The 14191-nt window shown below is 37.9% G+C and overlaps 1 protein-coding gene across 9 annotated transcripts in view; it reads left to right on the top strand.

The window, feature by feature from the left end:
* The window catches only part of LOC139976469 (UDP-glucuronic acid decarboxylase 1-like), an 87390-nt gene that overhangs the window by 31658 nt on the left and 41541 nt on the right, over positions 1 to 14191 (top strand). The window lies entirely within an intron of this gene.

Here is a 14191-nt window from a genome sequence, read left to right as displayed (position 1 = left end):
CAAAGCTTTATTATTTTAGCATATAACCATGTTATTGTGTCCAATAGTGTTTGCACGGGGTATCCGGATACCCGCCCGACGCGATACTACCCGGTTCCTTATTTATTACCCGAATCCTACGCAGTGTGATTTTTTTTTTTTTTTTTGCAAACTGATGGTTAGGCAAGATTTTCCCATTGTGTTAGGCTACCATGTGGTCTAAGATAACAGCAATAATGAAAGTATTCCATGGATATCTTATAACTGCGTCACAACTTCAGCGAATAAACAGATGGTTAGGCTAGATTTCACCATTTACTTAGTGTGTTGTTAGGCTACCATGTGGAAGAAATTGAAGGAATTCTCACAATTATTATTTATTCATTTGTTTGTTTCATAGAAGGTAAAACTGAAAAGGAATTTTACGAGATGTAACTTATGGATTAAAGACGGGATAACTAAAAAAAAATAATCGCAAGTGGCTTTTTACTAAACGTTTATTCCTAATGCGATGAAATTGCGCGAATTGCGCAATCTCGCAGCTACAGTAATGCAAACGCTGGGCCTGCATAACAGATAGTAGTAGTAAAAACTGTTTAAGAGCTAAATTGATATGTATATCAATAGATGTGGAGAGCAAACATAAGCAGCGGCGGCATTGCGATGTTAGTAGTGATGTTAATTATATAAAGTTATTAACAAGTTAATGAAAGAAACAATTTTAGCAAGTAGAAATTATTGAGGAAGGTTTTATACCTTATCCACTTACGTATTTGTACATGAAAACATTTTCAGTGGAGAATATAATTCATTTATTATAGCATCCAATATGTAGTTTCTTGAAAATCGTGATACACGAGGGTAAACAATTTTATTTTCTGGGTACCCGGATACCCCACGGGTTATGGCTCTCGGGTACCCGGTTCCCGATTTTTGGACCTGTGTAAACACTAGATTAGGTAAAAGAGGAAGACAAGCTGGGAAAGCCCAAAAGACTTAGCAATTGTGAGTTTTCCCAATAGGGGTCAGGTCACGTTGTGACCAGAGAAAAGCAAACTTTTGAGACGGGGAAAGCTTTGGTACGTAGTTCAGGTGAAATGGTCTATCATTACTATTGTCAAAGGTAATGCCAAGTAAAGTAACCGGACCAAAAGTAAACTGAAGTGAAAATTGTTAAGGAAATACGGTATTTAATGGGCCAGTGGACCGAGTGGAAAAATGTTAGATTTTGGTAATTGACTTTCAAACCTGAAGAACTTTCAAAATCTTCAAAATATCAATTGTCTCTTATAGAGACTCATAAGACCTGTCAAGATAATAACTGTATCATCAGCATACTGTAAAACTTAAAGTATCATTGTTAACAATGGAATTACCTTTAATAAAGGGAGAATTGTTTATTTTAAGGGCAAGTACTTCTGCACAGATAATAAATATATAGGGGCTTAACGGGCAGCCCAGTCTGACCCCTCTTGAAATTGGAAAGAAAGGGTATGAGTAGACATTATTACATACGCTGGCAGAAGCATTAGAATACAAAGTATGAATTCATCTAATAAACCCCTCCTTAAAGTTAAAGAATGTTACACATATGAATATAAAATTCCACTCTAATCTATCCAAGGCCTTCTTGAATTCTACCAAGAGTAATAGATCTGGCAGATTATTTTCTCTACAGAAATCTATAACATCAAGTGTGAAAGGAATATTTTCTCCTATAAATCTATTTTAACAAAGCCAGTTTGGTTCTGATTGATAAGAGATGTAATGACAGACTTAATCCTTGAGGCAAGAGCCTTTGAACAAATCTTGTAGTCTATATTAAGGAGTCAATTGGGCAGTAGTTTTTCCCAAGAGTTGCGTCTTTCTGGGGCTTCCGATAAGAGTAATAATACTACGGCCTTGACCAGGGGAGAATTGTAAGTGGTCATATGCATAATTTAGGGAAGTTGTAACTAAATTTCCAATACTAGTCAAAAATGTTTACAGAATTCGACTGTCAAACCATCACTTCCTGGGCTTTTACGGTAGTTCAAAGATAATAGGTCACCCTGCATTCATCCTCTGTGAGACTCCCCTCACAGACCAATGCCTCATCAAAAGTGAGCTTAGAGTCACCATTCAAATCATGGAAAATATAATTAGGATTGCACATATCGCACTTTTATAAAGAACTTTGCAAAGTCACTCAACTCCTTCAGAATTTGGGGGCGATCCACCATCTCAATCCCTTCTGCCATTTTTAGTTTTGAATAATACAGGACTTTTTGTTACGCCTTTCTAGATGCTGTACTCTCCACCTTGCCCTTAGATGGAGCTTGAATACCTTATATTTTTATATTTTTCTTAACAAACAGGGTAGTTAGTATGGGAGAAATCTTGTTCGTTGACTGAAATTTCCTTCATCAAAGTTATTTCATTGTGGCGTCCCTCCCTAGCCTTCTTTTATCTATAAGCCACATAAGCATTATGTGTATAGGGGACTTTAGATTAGTTTCCATCTAAATGAGGGATTACAACCCTGATAATTGTCTATACCTCTTGAAATGGTGGTGAGTATAAAAGTCTTGTAATCCGGATCATTAAGCAATGAATTATTAAATTTCCAAAAACTTGGGCATCTGTCCTCCTTTAATACCTTTATATCTAAAAGAACAACTGAGTGATCAGAATTGATACTGGCAGAGAAAAAAATTCTTGTCACCGAATAAGTAAATGTTGTGAAGTAAGGAAAAAATTGAGTCTGCAATGAATACCGTTAATTTTGTTTGAGTACCAGGTGAATCTTTTATACCCAGGGTTTTGCTCCTTCATACATATATGAGATCTTAGGTCCTCATTAAATCCTTGCATTTTTCCCTGGCATTAAAATTTGTTCTAGGATTACCCCCTTCTTTATCCATCTTTAAATTGAATACAAAGTTAAAGTCTCCCCCAATAACTATACATTCCCAGTTAAAATTAGCAAGTTTAAGATTGATCGAGGAGAAGAAAGATGGATCATCGAAGCTTGGGTCATACAGGTTAACTAGGGTGAAGACCAACTGCAAAAGCATAGCCTCAACTATAATGCGCCTTCGGCTGTTGAAACGCACAATCCTAAGTCTGTCAAAAGCATAATTTGGGTTGAGAAGAATAGCAACACCCCGTCTTTATGAAGAACTATGATTAAAGATTATCTTACCACCCCATTCGTTTTGTCAGTAACTCTCATCGCTTTCCATACTATGCATCTCTTGAATAAAGTAGACGTGGGTCTGTTCATGTTTAAGCGCTCAAATTAGCATACATGGCATTTGGAGCATTGTAACAAAATAATTAGAGATTCTAGAGATACAAAAATTAATCCCATGGAGAGAGTCCACCTAACTGTATCTACCATAGCATAGACAACTTCCTGAGATATTCATATCCTATGCTATACTCCCAGAGGTGCCAAAATGTGGACGGAAAATGTTGCCATTTTCAATCTGCACTATATGTACTTGGAGCTATTCTCAACAAGTTTTTTCATGATTGAACTTTCTGGCTATAGGTTCCCTCTCATAAATATTTCAGAAAATTTCACCAATGAATTTGCGAAACCGAACCAGTGTTTCGGACATTACTTTTTCCGTCCACATTTTTACACCATTTTGTGAGTGGCGTAGTTTGATGTTAAATAACAAATGTTGAAAGTGGTGTGCTTTATCAATACTGTCATAGTTGTATATCAGATGCATGGTCCATTCAGCCACATTGTAATACACAATCAAGTTAACATGCAAAATGTTTCCGTCCACATTTTGCTGATGTCCAAAACATCATGAAGCAACTAATATATGAAGTATGTGAAAACGCACAAGACTGTTTTGTTGCTCTAATTAGAGCATGAGTAACTCCCTCAACTACAGTATGTACATGACACATTTCTACTCATCCGTTTTGATTTGATAACCATTTCAATTTTTCCGTCCATGTGTGTGATGTCCGAAACAACAGTGATGTCCAGGGCAAGTTTAAGTTAACATTGCTTGAAAAAAAGACAATATATTATGACAAGTTCTGTTGTTGCAAACATACATACTGCACTACTCAAAAACTTTTTCCATCTTTACCAAATATTATAGCAAAATAACCTTAAAAGCAACCCTTTTTAATTACGGTCGCCATGGTCGCATTGGCGACCACAATTCTCGGCTGGCGATTAGAATTTCTCGAAAAATTAATGCTAGTCGCCAGCCCTATAATACTGTGGCGATCAGTTTTTGCAACTGAAAATTTCACCAATGCTTTACAAAAAACTGAAATGTACTTACTGACTACACGCACGTTGCTATAAAATTAATATTGAATAGATTTCCCGTTCCAAATTTTTGCAAAGTTCAGAGCAACAATAATTTCTTAAGACCGCTGTACACACATGTCGTAGTGGTCTACGTACCATACCGTTGTAACATGCATCTAATTCCCATTGACATTGGTCACGGAACATAAGTAGGCCATCGACATTCGAACTTGCCCAAGTTCATCGCACCATGGGAACGACCGAACAACACAACAACAACACATTGAACATTTTCCCGCCATCTGGACGCCGAGTGTAAATTTTGGTGTAATATGCAAATTATTGTACTGTGCGGTTAAAACTTAACCTATTGCGACACACAAAAATTTTGGGAAGCTGTTGTAGAAGTAACTTTGGTATCAAATGTAAAGTACTGTAAGGTACTATAATTTATAAAAGACGGTTTTCTTCAGGTGGTAAGGAAAAGGGGTGTTTCGGTGAACTGAATCTCTTTGCATAGTATTTCAATACTTAAAATGACCATGTACATGCAGTTTCTATTTCTCTTTAAGTAAGCTCTACTTAGCATTTTTATCCTTTGTGGATCTTTATTGGAATAAATACGAAATGTTGTTTAACGCCAGTATTTAACGGTAAGCATTTCCTAAAATTGTTGTACGTGTTTATACGTCTTTATACGATTCTGTGCGCATACACATGTCCAGTTATATGTGAGCGGTACTGTAGCTATTGTTTACGTTACGGTATTGTCCCATACATGTGTGTACACACGGGCCTTATGTTGCCACGACTATCAAAGTGCGGGAATTAGAACTTAATTATACTATAGTTCAACGTTAGTGTAGTCAGTACTGAGAGTAGTGCTACTCGATGTTGAGCCTAGGCCTAGTGTTTTTTGTACTAATATTTAGCATATCAGAGTGGCGATCACATTTTCAATCTGGGCGACCAGAATTTGGGAACAATAAAGATCTAGTCGCCAGAGGATTTTCCTCCTGGCGACCTCATTCACTGGGGAATTAAAAAGGGTTGCTTAAAAGTATGTTTCGGACATCACCATGTGTTTCGGACATCACTTTTTGAATCCTACATATTGTAAAACAGCACTAGTTTCAACTGAATGATTCAAGAGGTTGATTTCAGTGTGCTAGAGTACACTAAGATCCTACAACAGAATGCTTCTTAACTTTGGTGTCATTTGACCAACTTTGGTGTCATTTGACCAACATGTATTCATCTTTTGATGACTATTTCGGCTGTAATAGTTTAGTATTTTAGTTTTATTGTATGCTGTCATATTTTATTGCTTTTGTCTTTAATTTCTGAAATTAATTGCTTTTTAATAATTATTGTTAAGTTATTTATTTCTGTAATTCTTAGGATGCAATATTTTTAGACTAATATTTTTAAGTTGTATTATTTTATGTGTTTCTGTGAAGCTGCTTTGAGATCTTTCTTTTGATGTAAAGCGCTATATAAGAATAAATTATTATGATTATTATTACTTGTGACAAGGCTAACATGATATTCTATGTATTTGGGTATGTATCAAATTACTTAAGTTTTATAGATCTGCAGCATTTACACTACAATTTTCCATCATTTAGTACTGAAGGAGTAAAAAACCGTTCGGTGAATTTCTTTCTGATATAGCATGTATCAGGATGGTATCACATTATACAGTACATTAGAAAACAATGCTGTAATTGTCTGCTATAGCTTGAATCAAGCTATTTGTCACAACCATAGAAAGCCTAAATAGGCTAGAAGAACTACATCAAAGGACACGTGGTCACCTTGCATGGACTGTCATGTGATGTGTTCCAGCTTCCAGGGTGGTACCAATTTGATATTTCCCAATTGTGAAGTTAATTACACACAATTGGAATAGGCCGAGAGCCCTAGACGAGTTTTGTAGCATACAGTAGATAATTTTTCTATCACATTGGTCTACAGCACAGTATGTCAACGTCACTTTCATAAACCGAACACCGTTCAGTGTTGTCTGCCGCTCTATATACATGAAATCGGTGTATGACACTCTATGTCAGAGCAATGTAACTGTTGATGGTTGTCACGGAAAGCTACCAGTACTTTTGGAAGATGTTAGATTAGATTAGATCAACTTTATTAAACCATGAGGGTAATTGCATGCTTGTATAAAACAGGATATGAGATACAAACATTAATATATGAAAACCTAAAACGTACAGTATCAAACAATTGTAAGAATATAAAAACAGAAATTTTAAAACAGGATATGAGATACAAACATTAAAATATGATAACCTAAAACATACAATATCAAACAATTGTAAGAATATGAAAACATGAGACATTTTAAAACAGGATATGAGATACAAACATTAAAATATGAAAACCTAAAACGTTGTCGAGTAGAGGATCGATGTTAGTTTAGTCCCGACAAAGCTGAAAAGTTTCATGCGGAAGTGTGGAACTCCAAAGATAAGATGGAGAATATTTATAATGTTCTGTGACTTTTATTCCTTCACTACTCCAGTCCCAACTCCTTCACTCAATCTCTCAGGTCTCCATCAGTTTGCAGTCACTTCACTCAGCCATACCCTTCATTTCCCAACAGCCAGCACAACAACACAAGGCCAATTCCAAGTCAAAGTGAACAGTGAACTCCCTTCCTCTCACACAATATCATAAGTAGTCTACACTACATATAGCATACACTGTAGAAACACACACACATACATCTCTAACCCCTCAGACGTCCATCTCTCCTTATCTCTCCTTCAACCTGCCTGACCTCCATAAGCACCAACTTTCGGACTTTCACTGGCTCACACCCTAGAATTCCATCTCCATAGCAACAATACTTACAAGGTATAGTTAAATAGGTATAGTCAAGTGGGGTAAAAAAAAACAAGGGGGTAGTTGGGGTAAAAACAAACAACCCCCCTATAGGCCAGGAAGAGTGGAATTTAAACTTGTTGTGTGGTGTATATTATAACTAAATGTCTGTAGTTGTTTGTAACATATTTTGTAGACCAATAACTACCCCCTTTGCTGAGAACTGGAACTTTGAACCTGCAAACACGGAAATCGACAATTTTGAACTTCCCACTACTCCTCCGAAACTTTTTATTTCATAAAACCTATGAATGATGCCAAGTTCCTAAGTACAGTTTTTACACATTGGAAGATGTCTCTACAAGATGTAATAATGCAACTAACCCCTCTATTTTCACATGTGCCAGAAACACCTTGTTTGTTTTTACCCCAAAGAAAGTGTGTGAATGGGGTAAAAAAACTAGTTTTTATTTACCCCACAGTTGTTTTTATTTACCCCAATATCTGCCATCTACTGTAAAAGGTGTTCAAGACACAGAATCTCATTGTTGTAATTATTTTTTATTGATGTTTACCATAAAAATGTGGAGGGTCTATCTGCAGTTAGCCTAATGTTAAATACTTTGGTAGCCTAACAGAATGAGAATAGCACAAGAGAACAGGCTAGACCTTAAAAGGCTGGAACATCATTAGCTCAGCATTTGAGACTGGGGTAGCCTAAATTCTAGGCGTGTATAGGCCTAAGATAATTCTAAATTAGGCTGGTATATATTAGGAGGGTCGTCAGGACTGGAGGAGGGAAGCGGGGGGAGGGGGAATTGATGATGGAAAACCTATAATCGTCATAAAATGTTGCCTTTTGGGATGTCAGTGTCTGCCCTACTGAATTAAAATAATATATACTCCATTTGCAACCCTCATGTATCATATAACGGACCACTTTAAAAAGTTATGTACATCAGTAGGTTAGGCCTATATATGTGAAGTAACTGTAGCCATGGCATGATAATCAGCTTAGGCCTATATTTTCTATGGGTAATTATATCTGGTTGGTATACAGTAGCATATATGGCTTATAGCATTTTACAGACATTCATATTGTTCAGAATACAAGGTTTCCTGTTTCCATTTTTATAGTTATAACACTCACCTTGAAGAGGATCACCTTGTTGTCATTTAATATACATATTCTGACTTTCAGATATTTCAATCCTAACAATTTTATGAGGGAGAGCTTTAAAATTCATGCTTTTTGTCATTTACAAATACCATATTGACCTACAAATATCTTATATCAATGTTTTGACAACTTTTATATTGAACATGTTACACATATCAGTTGTATACCAAACATGGAAGGAAACATACCCAAAAAATGTTTATGTTTCAAAGTCGACACCATACTATTTAGAGTGAAATGGCAAGGAACTATGTTGCAGAAATGCACATGGTCTTTACAACATACCTTGATCTACACATAAAGACCAGGAAAATGGATTTTCATTCATACAATTTGACTTGCTCAATTTTCTAGAACTATATTCTATTATTAATAACGTTGTTTTTTTTTTACCCCCTCAAAGTTTTTTTTACCCCCAAAATGGGTGAAAATGGGGGTAAAAAAAAACAATGTTTTTTTTCAAATTTAGTATTCATTCTTTGCAAAAACAAAATTTCTTCCAGTTATGTCAGAAGAGGTTCCTACTTGCCAGTTGAAAAGAATAAAAAATGATAAATCATAAATGTATCTCTTGTTATATCAAACTTTAGGTAAATTGTTTCTTTTTTACCCCACCTGACTATATATTATAGAAATAGAAAGTTGAGATACATAGATTGTTCATGGTTATAGAAATAGAAAGTTGAGAGATAAAGATTGTTCATGGTTATATAGTCTTTATGTTTGTTCTCGACAATCTTCGGGGGCCAACAAACAAAGTGGTAGGAAAAGGAGGGTCGTAGTGTGGTCATCGTCACTTCCGCTGAAGTCTGCTTCTAGTGGAACCAGATCCTTTACGCCTCGTTTGGTATTGAATCCTGACGGAAGTTTGACCTTGACAAATCGCACCTCATCATCAGCAGATGGGACATGATCTGTAACTCTCCCCATTTTCCAGGTGACTCTCGGGTGCTTTCACGAATAGGGCAGACTTCACCTTTCTGTGGTAGGCGAAAAAATTCACCACGGGTCAACCTGAAGTGAGCTTGGTGGGCTTCTCGTAGTTCCTGTAGGTATTGTGTTTGCCAGATCTTCCAGAAATGATCAAGCTTCTTCTCTCTCAATTTCCATTGACGTAGTAGAGTTGCCTTTCCTCGAGGATTGGGGTCATAATCTGGATCAGTAGGTTCCTCATTAGAAGGAGGCATGCCCAGTTGGCACATTGGAGCCATCAGACTTGCGTGTTAGGACAGACTGATCATTAATATCAGCTGACAATGGAAGAAGAGGTCTGGTATTAAGAGTTCCCTCAATTTGAGCAATGAGGGTTCTCAAATCTTCATCCTTAATGGTCATCTTCCACAGAGTTTTCTTGATGGCTCTTTTCACCAGATCTACCAGTCTTTCATAGAAGCCGCCAACCCAGGGTGACCTTTCAGGAATATAGCGCCAGTTAATGCCCTTTTCAGAGTAAAAGGCAGTGAGACATTCTCTTATTTCCTCACTTGGCTTTTGTCCCCAGATAGCTTGCAGAATACTTGCTCCTTTCTTAAATTGAAGAGCATTGTCTGTCAGGATGGTGTGTGGAGTTCCTCTTCTCCCAATAAGTCGTTCCACAGCTTGAACTGCTGACTCGGCTGAACAATCTCCGATCAATTCCAGATGTACAGCTCTGGTAGTAAAACAAGTGAATATAGCAATCCACCGTTTTTGATGTTCAGTGTCTTTCTTTTCACGAATGAAGAGAGGTCCCATATAATCTAAACCTGTATATTTGAAGGCTGGGGCTCTTTGAACTCTCTCTGCAGGCAACTGGGCCATCTTGGGCGGTCTAAATGTCCCACCTCGAACTCTTCTGTAGATGAGACATCTCTTTAGACACTTTTTTATCTCAGTAAGACCATGAGGAATCCAATATCTCAATCTAACTTCTGCCAAGGTGGATCTTGCTCCAGCATGGAAAACCCTGTCATGTGCCTTATTGATCACTAGAGTTGTAAACTTGTTGTCACGAGGAAGAAGGGTGGGTTTTTGACTTTCCTCTGTGAGGTTTGCATTTGCAAGCCTCCCACCACAACGAATGACATCCCCATCTAGAAACAGATCAAGTTGTTTGATCAATTGATATCTTCCCCCATTCTTGAGCAGGTTTATCTCTTTGTTAACACCTTGTTGTTGGACAACCTGGATCCATTGATTTCTGGTGTATTGCAGTTCTTTAACTGTGACTGCTTTGGTATCAGGAATATCTCTATTGAGGCATAGGTTGATGAAACGATGACAATATGCTGTAACTCTCATCAGCTTTCCGATGTTTCCGTATCGGCTGACATCAATGCCAAATGGGTTGACACCTCTCCACATGTACTCATCAGATGGGCTTCTTGCCTTAGATAGGAATTTCCTTTTCTTTGTTGCCCATATTCAGTACCATTGGCAAGTTTGGCTCGTTTTGACCTGGTGACCATTTGGGCCAATAGATCTCCTCTCGGATGGTCCACTTAGGACCAGTTTGACTCTTTCAGACTTTTTGCTCAAATGCTTCTTGTTGCCAGGTCGGCTGGATTCTCCTTTGTGTCCACAAAGTTGAATGTAATGTCACCTTTACCGACAATCTCTTGGGTCCTTCTTTGGACATATGCTGGAAGCTCTTTCTCGGAATGAATCCAATGTAGGGTGACTTGTGAATCACTCCACAAATATTTTCCACTCACTGGGTAGTGCAGCTCTTTCTCTACAAATCTCATAGCTCTAGATCCAATCAGTGCTGCAGTGAGCTCCAGCTGGGGAAGAGTCATTTTTCGTTTAATAGGAGCAACACGGGCTTTGGCAAACATCAGATTGCACTTCACTGTAGATGCTACCTTCTGCCTAACATACACACAGGCAGAATAAGCTTCCAGACTTGCATCTGTTGTTGTGACTGTAGCAAAATCTGTAGTAAATGACCCGTCATATCCCCTTGGGATTTCATGGAAATTTCAGAAGGGGTTGCCTTCGGGACTCTGTCCTCTGGGACTTCCGGTGTGGACATTATATCTTGATATTTGGACTTGCTGCTTAGCCTGGATGCATCAGCCTGAGCAGTGGCGCCATTTATTTCGTTTAGGACTTTAAGATTGCACCCATACTGGCTAAGTTGAATCACTGTGAATGTGCCATTTTGGACCAGCTGGGCCAGTAAATTGCCACCACCACAATCTTCACACACCCAAGAAAACTGCACCAAATCATTTAAAGCATCATATAGCTTTTCTGTAATGATGTCACTTATTGGATCATTTATGCAGACACAGCACCACCATTTCTTACAGTGCCATCACAATCAATGCCGTCTTCTGTCTCTCTCTCACATTTATTACATGGCTGCATTTTTATAGGCGATTGCCTTTTCTTATTTGATAGGCCTATATTGGGCTAAGAATTCCTAGCATGGATTTCTGTAGTATAGCCTATCTCTCTTTATTCTCTCTCTCTCTTCTCTTCTTACCTTCGGAAACTGTTCTTGATCAGACTTTTACAAACACCTCGCTCTGCTACCAATTTGTCGAGTAGAGGATCGATGTTAGTTTAGTCCCGACAAAGCTGCAAAGTTTCATGCGGAAGCGTGGAACTCCAAAAATAAGATGGAGAATATTTATAATGTTCTGTGACTTTTATTCCTTCACTACTCCAGTCCCAACTCCTTCACTCAATCTCTCAGGTCTCCATCAGTTTGCAGTCACTTCACTCAGCTACACCCTTCATTTTCCCAACAGCCAGTGTGGCAGTAATGAGTGTCCGTAGGACTTTCCCTTGCTTTCTACGTCACCGTGGAAAGTGTCCTGGTTCTCTTTAAGAGCTTTAACGTGGTTCTGTTGAGTGACAAACGTTTCTGGCCCTATCTACACTCCCTTATTGCCTATAAAGAGGTAATTTACCAGCAAAGACTAAGTTGACAAAGATATATCGGTCAGCATGCACCCTCAAAATTCAGCTTAAAGCATGACCAATACTTCGAGTGTCGACTGCTGTGGGAAGGAGGTGGCCAAATGTTATTATTCTCATGGAGAATACACTCCAGAGGGACGCTGTCCGCTATATATGGATCGTCGACTGTCAGAAGGAGGCACATTGTTAAACAAACATTCTGAACTGATCAGTCATGTCTGTCTGACTCTGCTGCTTATCAATCGTTACTATCTTTACGGTCGTTGTTTGGATGGTCGGAATTTCTAAACGTTGGAGAAAGATCAACCATGAAGGTCGACGGCAAAAGTATTTCAACCGATACGCAAAGGCGGAAAGTTTCCCCGCCATCCGGAGCATGGAGGTCAAATCCGGGGTCAGAGTCAATATACTTTACTCAGTAGTCAGTACGCGAAAAAATGTGGAAATCTCCCGCTCTACGTTCTCGGTGTGAAAAAGTTTTTATTTCACGCATGCGTATTTGCATTCTACTGTAAGAAGTATACTATACTCAGTGAATTAAGCCGAATGTGCCGTCTACGTCGTTAACGTTGAATGTAACGCGCAGGCCAAAAAAAATCTTAGTAGTTACATATTTGCACGCAAGGTTCTACCCTTCTGTTGTGCATTAAGAGTTGAGACCGTTAACTTACTTAGCCCGATCTGATATTACAAGATGACATCCCCTGAGCTGGATACCGATGAAGAGTACAGTATCTTTCGTCAGGACTGTACCCTGAATTTGTTTGACTTTTATCTAAGAAAATATGGCGTGTACTTCCTTTTTCAATGTAATTTTCATAAAGATGACGTAAAAACTGGCAATGTTTTCATTGACGAAATTTGTCATGCTTGGGCAAGTTGTAATTTCTGCGTCCCAAGTGGTTCTTATAAGAAGCAGATCTTATGAAATAATTCTAATATTAAAATAAATAATTTGATAACATTTAATGAGTCATGGTATACGTGAAAGGTATTGTTTGTATAAAAGACCTCTTTAATGATAACAAGGAGCTATTGAGCTTTTAATTTCAATAATGATTAAGTGTTTGAAATTGTTAGGGTACCAAAAAAAAAAATCTTATATGTGCCAGGCAGGTCAGGACTTTTGAAATTTTACAATACTAGAAAAGATGTCCTGGAATTAGTCCCCTTACTAGTTAAAACACAAGGCAGCAAGGGGGGTCCCTGTCTTGTCCATTTGGGGGGAACAATTAAATTACCTGCAACTCCTCGATTTCATTGTTTTAACACTCAAGTTATGCGAATGCAGGCTATAGGCAGTAGGAATGTTACTTTAATTTCTCTTTCTTTTGAGAGACTTTCCAATATTTTTTAATATCTTGGTGCTGGGATGCACTCAGACACTGAAGCAGGTCGCATATGTTATAGGCAATCAGTTGGCCACCTGCCCATCGCTTCATTGTCAGAAGGTTAGCTGGGTTGGCTACTAATGTACGGTTCGATGGGTCTTGTGCTGGTGATAGTTTCATTATGCAAACATGTATGTGGTATGAATATTCATTAAACATTCTTCCACAGTAATTAAGGTTGTTAATATATGCAAAACAATGTTGCAATTAAGTTAGTGCAGGTTAAACCAAGTTTATATCATTTATATTAAATTTGCAATGCATTATCACATGTAGACACTGCTTGGTAATATACTGTAGTATTGCTAGAATAGGGACCAGAATGGACCTAAAAGCTGATATAGGCCTAATGTAATCTGTTTGACAAATTTGAGGGCGGGTGAATGAATTTCTGTTCAGGAGGATAGCTTGGTGTTGAGAGAAACTATTGAAAAAAGAGCAAATAAAACTGCACAATGGAATCTGCAATGGAAGTTGTGTAACATTTTTTCCTTCAAATACCTATCCTAGCTCATAGGCCTAACATGTTAATGGAATACATATGGACCACCTCATGCGTTCAGCTTATAAATGCTAGGCCTAGGTCGAAATTACTGTTCACAAGCAGCACTGTTATCACTA

This window comes from Apostichopus japonicus, chromosome 2 (assembly GCF_037975245.1).
Source record: "Apostichopus japonicus isolate 1M-3 chromosome 2, ASM3797524v1, whole genome shotgun sequence".
Taxonomy (NCBI): domain Eukaryota; kingdom Metazoa; phylum Echinodermata; class Holothuroidea; order Aspidochirotida; family Stichopodidae; genus Apostichopus; species Apostichopus japonicus.
This window is presented reverse-complemented; position numbering and strand designations above follow the sequence as displayed.